The sequence below is a fragment of the Rhinopithecus roxellana genome, chromosome 5 (genome assembly GCF_007565055.1).
Source record: "Rhinopithecus roxellana isolate Shanxi Qingling chromosome 5, ASM756505v1, whole genome shotgun sequence".
Classification (NCBI taxonomy): domain Eukaryota; kingdom Metazoa; phylum Chordata; class Mammalia; order Primates; family Cercopithecidae; genus Rhinopithecus; species Rhinopithecus roxellana.
The window spans coordinates 83,501,359-83,516,619 of record NC_044553.1 but is presented as its reverse complement, the minus strand read 5'-3'; positions in this window follow the sequence as shown (position 1 = coordinate 83,516,619).

Below are 15,261 nucleotides of genomic sequence, written 5' to 3'. Positions count from 1 at the left end.
AGATGAGCTGGGCCCGGATTGAGTACCCTGACACTCAGCACTGGACTCACCACAAGAGGGAGAAGTCAAGAGGAAAGAAGGCTACCCTTGTACTCCTTACTGTAATTCCCCAGGAGCCAGAAGAATGTAGGGACCACATCTTGGACCTGAAGGTCTGAGCCCAGCAGTGGTGGAGAAAGTCCCCAGCTGGGAGACCCTCAATTGGATGGGAAACCAGGGATGGCGATAGAGTCTGAGGGACTCTCTGGCAGGAGAACCAGGAGGGAAGAGTCTCTGGAGACAGTTACTGTAGGGCCACCTCAATGGGGTCTCTGGGCCCCTCCCCACATTTTGAGTCAGAGACCGCTCTCAGCATGGCAGGAGGCTTGCTGCTCTCCCCATGGGTGGAATTCAAGTCCCACAACTCTGTCCGGCAGCTGCAGAGCTCCAGGTTTCTTTGCTCACAAGGGCAGGGGCTGCCCCTCGCCCAGGATGACTCTGCCTTCCAGAGCCTTTGTCTCCATGGGGGTGGGAGAGTGGGGCGATGCTAAGTTTAAATCAGGTCACAGTAAGTTGTGGGGACAGCAGGTGGAGCAGCAGAGTGGCACTGGGGGCTTTCTCTTGGGTGTGCGGTGTGGCCTTGGTCCTGCAGCCATCAGGTGGGGGCTTGGGACTGACTTCTTCTGAAGGATGCTGGGAAGGTGAACTGGCTTTGGCAGTGCTTAGAGCTCCTGGGGGTTCCCCCTCCTAGACCATGCAAGCTCTCACACCTGTGCATCATTATCACGCCCATCATCAAGCCCACAGTGGTGTGCTGAACACCTGCCCCACAAGGACGTGGAATGCTCTCGGAGGAGCCCGTGAACCACTGATGGTCACAACTATCCAATGCCTGGCAGCAGACAGCCAGGCCAACCTCAGCTCCCGCTCTCTCTTCCTCACCCTACAATCAGCCAAACTGACCTGAGTCGTGTAGTGTGAAGTTGCTTTCTGCTTTCTCTTGTTTGTGCTTTTGCTGTTTCTTCTGCCTCATACTTTGTTAACTCCATGGGTTAATGCCACCCATTTTCCCAGACAAATAAATGGTGCTTCTGCAAGGAAACCCTTCCTGATCCCCCACCTGTCTGAAAAGAACCTCTCCAGCTTGCTTCTTCAGGGTGCTGAGTGTTCCTTCCCAGCCTGTCATCACCTTCCTCCGTATGCTGTGGCATGTTCCTGTCTTCTCTAGTCTCATCCTCTTTTTTCTGGTAGATTGTAGCTCCTTGCTGATAGGAACCATGCCTGCTCCAGCTTCATACCTCCCACTGCTATAGCACAGACCTGCTTCTCAGACTTACAGCAAATGTTTGTTTCCTGAATGAATTAATTAAAGATAAAGCATTCTAACTGGGTTTGTTTTTGTTTTGTCTTTTAATGATAAAGCATTTTGGCATTTAGGAATTAGTACATTGCATACAGAAAGCACGCAATATACATTTGTCCATTTTTCCTCTCACTTCTTACAAGTTTGATATCGTCACAACTCCACCCCCCCTATTCATTAGTTGTCTCAACAACAACGTGTTGGTGGTGCTGAGGACTGACACAGATTGAGCACTTTTTGGGTACCCAGAATCTTAGTAAGGCTACCATAGGCACCCCAACAAGGTAGGTTCTGATACACTTACTTTATGGATGAGGAGGGGAGGCTCAGTTGAGAGAAGAAATTTGCCCAAGGATAAACAGCTAGGTTTAAACTCACTCCCGCAGGAGCATGTGTCAATGGTCCCACAGACCAGCCTCTTCAGCTGGGAACTTTTGAGAAATGCAAACTCTTGGCCTTGCGCGATGGCTCACACCTGTAATCCCAGCACTTTGGGAGGCCGAGGCAGGCAATCGCAAGGTCAGGAGATCGAGACCTTCCTGGCTAACACGGTGAAACCTCGTCTCTACTAAAAATACAAAAAATTATCCGAGTGTAGTGGCACATACCTGTAGTCCCAGCTACTCAGGAGGCTGAGGCAGGAGAATCGGTTGAACCCAGGAGGCAGAGGTTGCAGTGAGCTGAGATTGTGCCATTGCACTCCAGCCCAGGCGACAGAGTGAGACTCCGTCTCAAAAAAAAAAAAAAAAGAGAGAAAAGAAAGAAAGAAGTGCAAACTCTTGGCCAGCAGGCACAGTGATTCCTGCCTATAATCCAGCACTTTGGGAGGCCAAGGTGGGAGGACCACTTGAGCTCAGAAGTTTGAAACCAGCCTGGGCAAAATAGTGAGACCTCATCTATACTATAAATCTAAAAATTAGCCAGGTGTGGTGGTGCATGCCTGTAGTCCCAGCTACTCAAAAGGCTGAGGCAAGAGGATCACTTGATCCCAGAAGATTGAGGCTGCAGTGAGTTCTGATTACAGCACTGCACTTCCAGCCTGGGCAGCAGAGCGAGACCCTATCTCGAAAAGAAAAGAAAAAGAAGAGGCCGGTTGGGAGACTGAGGCAGGTGGATCATTTGGGGCCAGGAGTTCAAGAGCAGCCTGGCCAACATGATGAAACCACGTCTCTACTAAAAATACACAAATTAGCCAGGTGTGGTGCCAAGTGCCTGTAGTCCCAGCTATTTGGGAGGCTGAGGCAGGAGAATCCCTTGAACCCAGGAGGTGGAGGTTGCAGTGAGCCGAGATTGTGCCACTGCACTCCAGCCTGGGTGACAGTGAGATTCTGTCTCAAAAAAGGAGGAAGAAGAAGAGGAGGAGGAGGAGGAGGAAGAGGAAGGAGAAGTAGAAGGAGGAGAAGGAGAAGAAGAAGAAGAAGAAGAAGAAGAGAAGAAGAAGAAGAAGAAGAAGAAGAAGAAGAAGAAGAAGAAGAAGAAGAAGAAGAAGAAGAAGAAGAAGAAGAAGAAGAAGAAGAAGAGAGAAGAGAAGAAGGAGGAGGAGGAGGGAGAGGAGAGGAGAGAAGAGAAAAAGAAAAGAAAAAATAGAAAAGGAAAGAAATGAAATGCAAACCGTTGGGCCCCACCCAGACCTACTAAATCAGAAACTCTGGGGGTGAGGCCAGCCCTCTGAGTTTAACAAGCCTCCCGGGGATTCCGATGCACGCTCAGGTTTGAGAGCCACTGTTTTGGTGACTGAGATGGGTTCTGGTCCCCTGATGGGGGCCACGTGTCACCACGTGGTGCAGAAGGCTCAGAGAGCTGGGTGCTGTGGGCCTTGCCTCTGCTAAGCAAAATGCCTGCCACAGAGCTCTGGATAGTGATGGATCCCTCTGAGGTGGAGGGAGAGTGGGCACTGGGCTGGGCTGAGGGTTGCCGCTGAACCAGCTGCCACATGCCAGCCTCGCTTTGAATGATTTATGAATTTCTTTCCCAATACCAGCCACATATGGCTGACTTCATTCTAAAAGAGCATCTGCCTCAGAAGATCGATTAATCAAGGAATCGATGCTGCATCCTCCAGCCTGCAGGACGGGCATACATTTTACCATGAGTTACATGGCAAAGTCTTTTCTATGAGCACTCCTTTCAATGACATTTATAACTGGTCCTGTCAGTCACTGACCAAACACTGAGACACACATTTTATCTTCTTTGATCTTTACAACTCTATCAGACAGGTATTTTCAATACCACCCCATTTACAGACTAGATATTAAAGCCCAGAGAAGTTAACTATCTGCTCAAGATTGCCCATCTAGCAGGATGGAGGGCCAGGATTTAAAATCATGAAGTCTGATCCAGGGTCCATGCTGCTTGCTGCTCCTTATTGCCTTTCACGCATCAGTTTGTATATTCATAGAACATTGACATGTATGCGCTGTTATCCCCATGTTACACTTGAGGACACTGAGGCCCTGTGCAAAGCTCTAACAGGCTGAGAGCTCTTGTCCCCACATCCCATATCCTTACATGGCTGATTCTTAGCACAGAGGTAGAGTGGGCCAAGGTTGTTTCCACAGTCATCATTTTGCAGATGTAGAAACAGGATGAGAGGCCGAAGCACCTAAAGTCACAGGGGGCCTGGTGCAGTGGCTCATGCCTGTAATCCCAGCACTTTGGGAGGCTGAGGCAGGTGGATCACCTGAGGTCAGGAGTTCAAGACCAGCCTGGCATGGATGGCAAAACCCTGTCTCTACTAAAAAAACAATAATTAGCCAGGCATGGTGGTGCATGCCTATAATCCCAGCTACTCAGGAGGCTGAGGCAGGAAAATCACTTGAACCCAAGAGGCGGAGATTGCAGTGAACTGAAATCACGCCACTGCACTCCAGCCTGGGTGACAGAAGGAGACTCCATCTCAACATAAATAAATAAATAATAGTCATAGGGCAGGAAATTGGGAGTACAGGACATGGTAGAACCGAGAATACAATGTCCCATGGCGCAGCTCTGGAGGCGATTGCGAATGGTCTGCCTGGCCCCAGGCATCTTCTCTGGGGCTGGGGAGGGTGAGCCCCCTGACTGAGCTGGCTCAGGGCCCAGGGCTATGGCCAGCATGGCCTGTTTTCTCCCTGCCTCCTGGCCAGGACTATTTGTTCCCAATGTCCCCCTGGCCTCAAGGTTCTCTGCTGTGCCTTATTTGTCCTCAGACATCTTCTTGTGCTTGTTCAGACCCATGTGTACCCTGCCCTGTGGCTTTGTCCACTTGAGGTGGAGGCTCCAGGGTGCTTTGTGGAACCCCACAGCTTCCACCAAGTGCCTGGATCTCTGCATGCTCATTAAGCAGTGAGGCTTATTTAAAATTATTATAACCACATGTGTCCATCTCAGTTATTTCTTGGCTGCTTTTCTGTGTTGGACAGCAGGGATGGAGAGGAGAGTTCAGCCTTACAATAAGAGAACAATTGCCGTAGCTCTGGCCCAGCTATTTCTTTTCTTTTCTTTTCTTTCTTTCTTTAGAGATGGAGTCTCGCTCTGTCGCCCAGGCTGGAGTGCAGCGGCATGATCTCAGCTCACTGCAAGCTCCGCCTCCCGGGTTCACCCCATTCTCCTGCCTCAGCCTCCCGAGTAGCTGGGACTACAGGTGCCCGCCACCACGCCCGGCTAATTTTTTGTATTTTTCAGTAGAGACGGGGTTTCACCGTGTTAGCCAGGATGGTCTCAATCTCCTGACTTCGTGATCCGCCTGCCTCGGCCTCCCAAAGTGCTGGGATTACAGGCATGAGCCACCGCGCCCGGCCTGGCCCAGCTATTTCTGAGCTGGGAGACTTTCAGCCAACCACTTAGGCGTCCTGAGCCTCACTGTTCTCAGCTGAAAAATGGGTATGATGTGGGGGCAGACCAAAAGGGAAAATTTCCGTCGTCAGGCCTTGTACACTGGAAACAGAGTCTGGGAATCCTCGGGATATGTTTATGCCACCCTGGGCAGGCCAGAACTGCTAGACCCTAAAGTTTTGAATTTTCCAGCTGGTCAGGACTTTCTCCAGCCATCAGGGCAAGACTTTTCAGCTCAGACATGGTGGCCTGAAATGGTGGGAAGTTAACCAGAGAGAGGAGGCTGGGGAGTCCCGGCACCCACTTAGTTCTTGAGTGGAAGACTGCTGGTCTGGCTCTGAAACCTTGTTTCATGGCACCTGCTTTTACCTTGTGAAGAAAGGAAAGTGAGTTCCACAGGGGACTTGATGTTCCAACAAGGCTTTGAAAACCTTCTGAATATTGGGGCCGGGAAGGAAGGTTATGAGGCAGGAAGAGTGGTTCTGTTTGGGGTCTTCAGAGCACAGCTGTCCCACCCTTGTCTGCATCCCTGCCTGACATGATTTAGGGCTCCCTGGGCCTGCCTCATGGAGCAGAAAAGATGCAGGCTGTGGAGACAGTCCTCAGCCGGTGCCCTCTGCTTGTGGGGGCCATACGGCGCATGGCCTTGCTGCCATCACCAGGCCTGAGGGAGGATGGCAGTCATGCTGCCGAGAAGGACCCACAGATACTTATCAACAACACAGAGAAAGCTGCTGTCAGAAGGCCCCTTCCCAGCCCAGGATTCTGTCTGCCCAGCAGAGGAGAGAGAAGAGGCTGGGAGTCTAACCTAGAGTTGTAGCCTTTCTCTTCCTAGGTGGGCAACCTGTAGCTAGTTACTTGAACTTTCTGAAACTTGGTCCCCTCACCAGCAGAGCAGCGATAATAATAACTACTTCTTAGGGGTGCTGTGAGATTTAAATAACATTTTTCAGTGAGCTGAAGTAAATAAAGAAAAAGAGGCTGGGCCCAAAAGAGTGCCCCAGCTCCTTGAGGAAGAAGTATTTGTCCTGCTCACGGCTGGACTGCCAGAGCTTGGTACAGAAGACATGGTCAGTAAGTGTTTGCTAATGAATGAATGAATGAATGAATGAGGCTCTGTTGAGGCAAGATGAGCCTCTCCTGGAAGGTGCTGACTCCAACCCCAGTCCTAGCACTGGTTCCCGGGCTCTAAAAGGGGGCACGCATTCAAGACAGAGGCATGCCGAGCTTGTTAACCTTGCAGATAGAGGAATCCTGTCAGGGATGGATTGGACAAAGGGATGCAATTCAAGGGAAAGAATGCCAGGAGCTTCCTTGAGATTCTCCACCCATATCCCTAGCCACTGGGCGAGGGGCCCCCTTAGAGGTTCCCTGAGTGCCTGTACTTCCCTGCTTTTACCTTGAATCAGGGTTGCATTGGAATGGCCTGTGCTTTTCTGTACTCCAATTGGGTTGCAGACTGCATGAAGACGAAGACTTGTCTGTTGCACTTAGTATAGTACCCTGCACATAGTGGGTGCTTGCAGTAAGTGTTTCTTAAATGAATGAACAAGTGGCGATCAGTACAATAAACCTACTGTTCTCCCTCAGTTCTGAGAGTCTTGGGGGTTTGTTCTTTGTCAGTTTGTTCATGGTTTTGTCTTTTAATTTGGCTGTTGACTTGCATTTTCATGAAATTAGGTGAGGTTTGACCCACTGAAAATTCTTTTTCATGAGGCATAGGAGACGCAGCATTTGCAAGTGGATGCCAAATCAGTGCTTGATTAAACAGACAATGAATGTGAGAATAAAGATTATACAGCAGAGATGATGCAGTACATACGGATGGGGATGCACCTATCTTGTTAGAAAGCTGCCTTCCATACTAATGGATTTGTTGAGAGGCTAAGGCAGTGGAAACTGCAGCTTTGAAATTATCTAAGGTTTTCATTTAAACTGGCAGCAAAGAGAAACTGATGCAGGCTTCTCTGTGGTCCAACAGTCGTCTTCTGCAAAGGTTTTGCCCAGGGCCGTGTCTCAGCTCAGGATATAGGAGTCTTCAGTTTATTTGCATACAAATTGCAAATATCTACAAACTCTTTGCTCAAGCAATTTTTAAGCAAAATGTTATTGCTTCCCTGAAGGTCATAATTCCTTGCTTTTTCTCTTCAATATTCTTCTCACTTAGGAGCCACTCACATTGACCCAGATTTCCCACCCTGGGAGTGTGCAGGAGAGTGGAAGGAGCCAAAGGAAGGGGAGCGGGTGGCTAAGTGATGGAACCCATTTTTCAGGACACCCAGAACCTAAGTGTTTTAAGTATTATTTCATTTAATTATCAAGCCAGCTCTTCGGGGTAGACACTATCATGATACCCATTTATAATGAGGAAATCAAGGTTCAGAGATGTTATGTGAATCTCTCAAAGTCACACAGCTAGGAATGGCAGAGCCTGGAATCCAACGATGTCTGATTCCCAGAATTGAGTCTTAACCTATGCTATTTCTGTAAACCACTTACTCTTTATGTCTCTTTAAATATATTAGGCAATTCTACTAAAATTATTAACAATAGTATGCCAAGTCTACTGACTTGTCCCTAAACTGTTGTCAAATGCGAATGTGCTAGGAGCTTTTTGGAGTTAAAGTGGGGGTAGGATCAGCTACATACTTTGGAGGCTTTAGTGAAAAATGAAAATATGGGTCATCTAATTAATATATAGTAATTTCAAAACGATGACAGCAGAGTATTAAACCAAGTGTGGGGCTCTTTTAAGCTCAGAGCCCTGTACAAGCGCGCAAGTTGCATGCCAATGAAACTGGCCCTGAGTCAGGGTTCTGGGTGGAATATATGTCTGTTTTGTCTTGGTACCTGGCATTGGGTCTGGCACATGGTAGACATTAAAAGCTACTGGCTAATTGATATAAAGGAATGAGATCATGTCATTTGCAGGGACATAGATTGAGCTGGAGGTCATTACTCTCAGCAAACTAATGCAGGAACAGAAAACCGAATACCACATGTTCTCACTTATAAGTGGAACTGAATTATGAGAACACATGGACACATTGGTGGGGAACAACACACACTGCAGCTTGTTGGAGGGCTCAGGGAGAGGAGGGAGAGCATCAGGAAGAATAGTTAATGAATGCAGAGCTTAATACCTAGGCGATGGGATGATCTGTGCAGCAAACCACCATGCTACACGTTTACTTATGTAACAACCCTGCACATCCTACACATGTACCCCCAAGCTTAAAAGAAAGAAAAAGAAAACACTGCTGGCCATTTGAATGAAATAATGCAATAAATACTTATCATTACTGCATACCAAGCAGCGTTTAGGCACAGGCGACACAGCAGCAGACAATATACGTAAGGTCCATGACCCCGTAGCACATACAGTCTAGAGAGACAGAGAAACAAGTAAACCAAAAAATGCACAAGTTTATTCCAAGATAGTAACAGATGTTATGTACAAAATAAAATGGGACAATGGAAAGTCACTAGGAAGATGGTGTGGAGGGGTAAGGGCTAACTTCAGATGGGGCAGGAGTTGGCATTTGATGCAAGACTTGGGTAATAGGAGTCAGAGAGACTAAGGAAGAGCTTTCTGGGCAGAGAAAGTAGTGCACGCAAGGTCTCATAGAGGAATGAATGAATGACATGAATGAATGAGCAGCATGGGTAGAGTGGATGCATGCCCATGGGGGTTTCCCATGTAGTAAGCTCCAGTCCCTTGGCTATCCGCCACCTCAACCCGTGATGCCCCCTGACTACCTATCCAGCCTCCCTCTCATTCACTGTGCCAGTCTTCTTTGAATCCTTCAAAGGCACCAAGCTCTTCTCTGCTTAGTGCCTTCCCACAGCAGATCCTCTGCCTGTAGAGTGCTTCCTCGACTCTGCCTGGGGGGCTCCTTTTCATCTTTCAGGTCTCAGCTTAAATGTCAGGCCTTATGGGGGCCTCTGCTCATCCATGTTCAAGCAGCTCAAAATATTATTCTCTCTCATAAAACCCTGATGATTTCCTTCATAACAACAACCAAATTAGCTTATAGTTTTTGCTGTGAAGCTCTCTAAGGGCATCATGGATCAAGGGTCATGTGTACTTTATTTGTTTATGAACCTTAGTTAATAAAAATGAAAGCTGACCTCCCTCCCTGCCCCATACTCCCTTATAATGGAACCGGTATGAATAGGCAGACACAAGTGAGAGTAATTCCCTGATACCATAAATCAATTAACTAGCTAATTGATTAATCACACACATATGTTGAGAACCTATTATTTAGAAGGCACTGGGGATTCCAATGTGAAATATGTGGTTCACTCTTCAAAGAGCAGAGATGATTGAGGGAAGCAGGCAATCACACCAACAATCCCACACAGTGCGATATAAGCCATGACAGAACATGGCGGGGTGGAGGGATTAGGTTATCAGGGAAGGCTTCCTGGAGGTCGTGATGCCTGAATGGATCCTTAACCTATGATTAAGGGTTAAAGTGTATGAGCTTTGAGGAATCAGATGTGCCCCTAAAAGGGAGAACATATAAGAGGCATGGAGAGAGTGTGGGGTGTACTAGTGGAACCACAAGAAGTATGGTCTGTACAGGGAACAGGGAGTGGGATTTGTGGAGGCTGATTTTTGACTGGTAGGCAGGTGCTGATCATGAAGGGCCTTGGGTGGCAAGCTAAGAAATTTGGATTTTATTTTAAGAATGTGCAATGGACTGAATGTTTGTGCTCCACCCCTGCAAGCTCATATGTTGAAACCTAAACCCCAAAGTGATGGTATTAGAAAGTGGGGGCTCTTAGGAGGTGTTTTTTTTTTTTTTTTTTTTTTTGAGACGGAGTCTCGCTCTGTCGCCCGGGCTGGAGTGCAGTGGCAAGATCTCAGCTCACTGCAAGCTCCGCCTTCCGGGTTCACGCCATTCTCCTGCCTCAGCCTCCCGAGTAGCTAGGACTACAGGCGCCCGCCACCTCGCCCGGCTAGTTTTCTGTATTTTTTAGTAGAGACGGGGTTTCACCGTGTTAGCCAGGATGCGATCTCCCGACCTCGTGATCCGCCCGTCTCGGCCTCCCAAAGTGCTGGGATTACAGGCTTGAGCCACCGCGCCCGGCCGGGAGGTGATTAAGTCATGAGGGTGACAGCCCTCATGAATGGGATTAATGCCCTTATAAAAGACGCCCTAGAGAACTCTCTCACTGTCTTTCCTCCTTGTGAGGGTACAACAAGAAGGTGGCCATCTGCAACCAGGATGACTCCACTCACCAGAGCCTAGCCATCCTGGCACCTGATCTTGGACTTACAGCCTGCAGATCTGGAGCAATACATTTCTGTTGTTTATAAGCCACCCAGTCTATGGTACTCTGTTGTAACAGCACGAACAAACTAAGAGTGATAGAGAGTTTCAAGAATTCCAAGCAGGGGCTGTGCAGGGCAAAAAAAAAAAAAAAAAAAAAAAAAAGAATTCCATGCAGGAAGGCCAGGCATGGCAGCTCACACTTATAATCCTAGTGCTTTGGGAAGCAGAGGCAGGGCAGGATGTGGGGGGAATTGCTTGAGGCCGGGAGCTTCAGACCAATTTGGGCAACATAGGGAGACCCTGTTTCTACCAAATAAAAAATTAAATATTAGCCAGGCATGGTGGTGCACAGCTTTAGTCCTAGCTACTTGGGAGACTGAGGTGTGAGGATCACTTGAGCCCAGGAGTTCGAGGCTACAGTGATGTGATTGTGCCAGTGCCCTCCATCCTGGGTAACAGAACAGGATCCAATCTCTAAATAAAGAAAAGAAGAAGAAAAAGAAAAGAGGAAGAATGGCAAGAAAGTGACATAATCAGATTTTCATTATGAAAAACGTCCCCTTCCATAGCACGGAAGAGGACAGACTATTAGAGGGTAGTAATGGATGTCTATTCTTTAACAGCCAAAACCGCCTGCCTCCTTTTTCTGAGAAAAGCTCTTTCTCTTGTAGGTTGAATAGAAGCTTCCATTTTATTATAGACTCTATTAGCTACCTATTGCTGTGTAACAAATTACCCCACAATTTAGTGGCTGGAAACAATTAACATTTATTATCTCACAGTTTCCATGGGTCAGGAATCCAGGAGTGGCTTAGCTGAGGGTTCTGACTCAGACTCTCATGAGGTTGCCATCAGTGTGTCAAGCCAAGGCTGCAATCATCTCAAGGCTCAAGCAGGGCTAGAGAATCTGCTTCCAAGCTCACTTCCACGGGCTGTCTCCACAGGGCTGTCTCGCAACGTGGCAGCTGGCTACACGTCCTGGAGCCAACAGTCCCAGCGAGACTGAGAGAGCGCACGGAAGATGGAAGCCACAGTTCTTCTGTAACTTCATACTGGTAGTGAGATCTCATTACTTCTGCTGTGTCCTATTTTTAGGAGAGTCATTCGTAAGTTCGGCCTTCCCCTAAGAGTAGGGTTTCCACGAGGGCTTGACTACCAGGAGGCGGGAATCGCTGGGGGCCATCTCAGAGGCTGCCCACCACACAGATCCCACCTTGTACTCAGGGCAGGTGACTCAACCTGGGCCAGTCCAGTCAGAACATTTCTTGGGATTTTTGAACTCGACTAGAAAGAAGGAATCTTTTTAAACTGGTAAAACTCAAAGACATTGGGCATCCCCGTGGGAAAGAAGCTGGCCTCTGGGGAGAATGACACTAACACTTAAAGGGAAGCAGGGGCCGGAAATAGCAGCCATTCCTGCCGCCCACCAGCTTCTGGTTCCATTTGATCCTGAGACTCACCTGTGCTCTGGCCATTCCTGTAATTTATTTACACAACTCAATAAATTATACCCCTCACTCTTGTTGCCTAAGCTAAGTCAAGATGGGTTTCTGTCATTCATAATGAGAGTGATGACTGACTAACTGATTGAGACTCACCCTGAGGTAGGAAGATCAATTAGGAAACTATTGCAGATGATAACTGATGAGGGCCTGACGAAGGCACTGGGGTTGTGATTAGGGCCCAAACAGGAGAACACATAGGAATGGAAGGAGGCATCATGGGAGACTGTCTTATTCCATTATATCCCCAGATGTCAACATTGTGCCTGGCACATAGTAAATGCTCAGTAAATATTTGTGGAAATGAATAATTAAATAAATGAACAAAGGCAGAGAGACAAAGATAAAAGCAAGACTTGCTGACCAATTGGATGTGGAAAGTGAGGAAGAAAGAAATGAAAGCTTGTACCCAGATCTCAGCCTTGAAAGGCTGGCTGGCTAGCAACTCCATCGAGGCAGGAAGAGCCGCTTTGAGTGGAGTCCACGAGGAGGGGTGCTGAGCTCCACTGTGAACCACTGTCATGTGTTTTTAAGGTGAGTGGCTGGTCTGAGGGAATGGAGTGGTTAACCTTTCTTCATGAGGAACATCCATGTTGTTGGCCTCCCCCAGCTCTGTCCATGTTACCTACAGAGTGACGCAACCATGTGCACTCAAAACGAGAGAAAGACCTACTTTTGCAAATAGGCAATGATCATAACCACCTCAGGGACTAGCGGCTCCTGATTAGGAACGGTCTAAAGTTAGCATGACAAAATCAGCTGTCAACTGTCAGCTTAATGAGTCTCCCGACTCCCTGAAGGAGCTCTCTAAGTTCCCCCCAGGACAGCTTACTTCCCGACCAGACCGCGGAAGATTGTAGAGATGAGTGGAGAGGCCTGAAATTGGGAATTCAGAAAACACATTTGCTCTTCTCCTTTGGGGATGCCCACACTGAGTGAGGCTGGGCACATCTGGCAGCTTTTTATAAACTGGCATTGGAAAGCTGTCAGAGGTGGGAAATGCCCCCTTTTCTATTGGCACTCTTGTGCCCAATTGGAAGCAGTCTAGGGACGTGGTTAAGCAAGCGTTGTTAAGTTTCACCAGAATTTAGTTTGAAGTGCTGACTCTGTTTACATCCCTGGGTGAGCTCATTAGCATGTGTCAGAAATGCAGCTTCAGTGGCTGCAAACATTCCCCACTGCTCCCAGGCTTACAGAATGCCACCCTGACACAGTAGAGCCACTTCAGCTTCCTTGAAAGCCCCCCGTGCCAAGCAACCAGAAAAGTCGTCCTCAACAAAGGCTTCTTTTGTGGCCCAAACATATCCTGCTTTGAGAATGCCTCATTCCCTCTTCTGCTCAGGCTGAGGGGAGAGGGTGGGGCAGCATATCCAGGTGGAGTGGAGCAGTGAATGTGCTCTGTGAACAGTAAAGCCCTACGGAGGAGTAAGGATCATGGATGCATTGCCAGTCTCAGAAGTGTTCCTACTGGCTTTAGCACTATAGCTATGCAGTAGCCAAAACAGGATATAACTTTGTTACCGAATCTTTTTTTTTTTTTAACTTTTCATTATCGAAAGTTTCAAGCATATGAAAAAGAAGAGGTGAAAACCCACCACTCAGGTTATCAACTGATGGCTAATCTTGTTTCATCTACGCCCTTCCACTGGATTATCTGAAGCACATCTCATAGATGTCATTGTATGTGTAAATATTTCAGTATACACTCTAAAAGAGAACTTGAAAAAATAACCACAATGGCATTATCAAATCTAAAAATAACAGTAATTCCTTAATACTGCTGGAATCTTATACTGATGGCCAAAGGAGCCTCCTGGTGCTATCTTCTTCTTTGCCCTCCATCTCCAACAGAAACAGTGCGCCAAGTGCAAATCAATGCAAAAGGCTAAGGATCAAGGCAAGATCCCACCTAAGCCAGGGTCATTACTGCTTTCTGAGCAGCTTTAGCAATTTAAAAATATTTCTTGAAATAGCTTAATAGATACAATATTAAAAACCTAACAAACAGTCCTTATGTTTTTATCAGATCTTTTGGCCCTTACCAAAGGGCCAAGGACAGCCTATTAGAGAATCAAAGTGCTGCAAGGACGGCCTATTAGAGAATCAAGAAGTGCGGAAGGTGAACAAGATTCCTTGCCTGAGAAGCTGGTGACCGGACTGCCCTGGGGTCCTTGGCCTCCACTAAGATACAAGGGTAACTTCACGGTAACATGAATGTTTTTAGACTTCTTTGTATTGTATTGATAGCAATTTTTTTCCCCCCGAGATGGAGTCTTACTCTGTCGCCAGGCTGGAGTACAGTGGTGCAATCTCAGCTCACTGCAACCTCCAACTCCCTGGTTCAAGCGATTCGCCTGCCTCAGCCTCCTGAGTAGCTGGGATTACAGGCATGCACCACCACACCCGGCTAATTTCTGTATTTTTTAAAGTAGAGACCGGGTTTCACCATGTTGGTGAGGGTGGTCTTGGTCTCCTGACCTCGTGATCTGCCCGCCTCAGCCTCCCAAACTGCTGGGATTACAGGCGTGAACCACCATGCCTGGCCTAACAGCAATATTAAATATTGATGGGGAATACATTTGATTAAGTATAACGTACATATAGAAGGTGTGCAAAACTCTAAGAGTTTATTTTATAATAATAGTTATCATTGGCCGGACGCGGTGGCTCATGCCTGTAATTCCAGAACTTTGGGAGGACGAGGTGGGTGGATCATGAGGTCAGGAGTTCGAGACCAGCCTGTCCAAAACATGGTGAAACCCTGTCTCTACTAAAAATACAAAAATTAACTGGGCATGGTGGCGTGAGCTTGTAATCCCAGCTACTTGGGAGGCTGAGGCAGAAGAATTGCTTGAAGCTGGGAGGCAGAGGTTGCAGGGAGCCGAGATCGCACCACTGCACTCCAGCCTGGGTGACAGAGCAAGACTCTGTCTCAAATAGTAATAATAATAATAAATAATAATAATAGTTATCATTCACCTGACTCTATACTTACCCAAGGACTAAGTTAAACAGTGAAAATGAGGTGGAAACAGCATAACAGTTACTAGGACAGCCAGTCACATAAATGTGGAATTACCTTTATGGATGAGCAGGATAAGTAGGGCATCCCTGTGCAGGAGTGGCCTGCAGCGAGGAGTTAGAGCCCAAGTAGGAAGAGGAGCTTGTCTAGGCAGAGGGTGGCTGGGGGTTGGGGTGGCTATCAAAGCTGGCAATGGGCAGGGGGAGGTGAGGCAGTTGTCCTTGTTGGGAAGCCTGAGTGATCCTCCAATCCACAGGCTCTCAGGGCAACATGCTCTCTGTTGGCTGCAAACAC